Source organism: Nycticebus coucang, chromosome 15, assembly GCF_027406575.1.
Source record: "Nycticebus coucang isolate mNycCou1 chromosome 15, mNycCou1.pri, whole genome shotgun sequence".
In the NCBI taxonomy this organism is placed as follows: Eukaryota; Metazoa; Chordata; class Mammalia; order Primates; family Lorisidae; genus Nycticebus; species Nycticebus coucang.
Genome location: NC_069794.1, coordinates 28,546,677 through 28,548,142, shown reverse-complemented (window position 1 = coordinate 28,548,142; position 1,466 = coordinate 28,546,677). Strand labels below are relative to the sequence as shown.

Sequence of the window (1,466 nt, the reverse complement as noted above, 5' to 3'; positions counted from 1 at the left end):
CTATGAAACAAATGGAAAATGGCACCTACGGTGATGCCTCAAATGCCCTACAAGACTGAAAGGTTAACAAATGGGAATCCAAAGGGGATAAATGCCACCCTGAATGCTGGTGGAAATCCAAAGTCCAATAAACACCACCCCAATGCTGATGGAAATCCAAAAAATGGATAAACGCCATCCAAATTATGGAAAGTATGGAATCCTCCCCAAATGAGTGGCCTAAGCCCTGATTCTCTGAGAATCACAAATGAGTTCCAAATTCAAACCAGGTTACCTACTTCCACTCAACCTCATGACTTCCACCCTTAGAAAACAAATTAATCCAATGGGAAGATTTGAAAAAGCTATATATGGGTGGAATCAGAGTCTCAGCATGCCCACTGGGGAACTTAGGTAACAAAAGTCCTGGCTTCCAAATACTTTCCAAATCCATTTCTTCCTTGCATCTATTTCAGGAGACACAGACAGGAGTTTCATGAAGCTAAAAAAGTTTCTGGCAGTGGCTGGGAGTAGGAGGTGGGGGGGGGTCCTTGCTCTCTCATCTGGAAATGAAGTTGCTCTTAGCTGCAAAAACCCATGGCTTTCACCTGAGGCTCTCTCTGTATCTTCCCGCAGTCGTTGGGTGCCATTCCACTGAGGCACCAGTGGGCCACCCAAGGAAGCCAAATGCTGTTAGTATAAGTTTGGCACTTGTCCCTGAGGACTCATCAGAAGAATGAGTACAAGTGGTTGGAAGAGAAAGAAAGTGAAGTTTATTAATTTGGCAGCAAATGAAAAGGCTGGTGGACTCTCATCCCCAAGTACCAGAATCCTTCTTTGTTGTTCCTCAATTGCCAGCATCACTATTCTTGCACTTTGAGGCTATTAAGTAAAATAAGGGTTACTAGAATACAAGCACTGGCATACCAGAATAGTTGATCTGATAATCATATGACTACTCAGTGAGTAATGGGTGGGTAGCATGGACAGTGTGGCTCTGCTCCACAAAGACAAAATTCACATCTGAGGGAGGATGGAGTGGGCCGGTGTGAAAATTCTATGATGTTACTCAGAATAGTGTGCAGTGTCCAAATTATGGATTGCTCATTTTTGGAATTGTCCATTTTAATATATGCATATTTTTTCATCTCAGAATAGTCATGTGCTAATGTTGTAACAAGGTTTGAGGGAGGCATATTTCATGCATGTGTGTGGATACCCAGGCATCGTGCTTATGAACTACAAAATGATCAATAGTTCATTTGACCATTGATAACTGAAACTGCAAAAAGCAAAACAATGGCTACTGAAGCTATTCAGCTTTCTAAACTCAAGATTAACTACAGAAATTTACAGGAAGGGGCGAAAGTCTATGTCAGGTTGGCAGTGTGTTCTGTGTTCTTCGTTCTTGGTGTGCCCTTGGCTGAAGATTGACCCACCAAAAGCAAAGCAAGCATTAAATGAGATTTATTGAGGAAGAAAAGATA

The 1,466-nt window shown here is 42.1% G+C and overlaps 1 non-coding gene across 1 annotated transcript; it reads right to left on the bottom strand.

The window, feature by feature from the left end:
* Nucleotides 1-1,126: 1,126 nt before the first annotated feature.
* Nucleotides 1,127-1,230, bottom strand: LOC128567130 (small nucleolar RNA U13). Its single transcript, XR_008374785.1, has one exon. It is a non-coding gene; the product is annotated as a small nucleolar RNA U13 (small nucleolar RNA).
* Nucleotides 1,231-1,466: the final 236 nt, after the last annotated feature.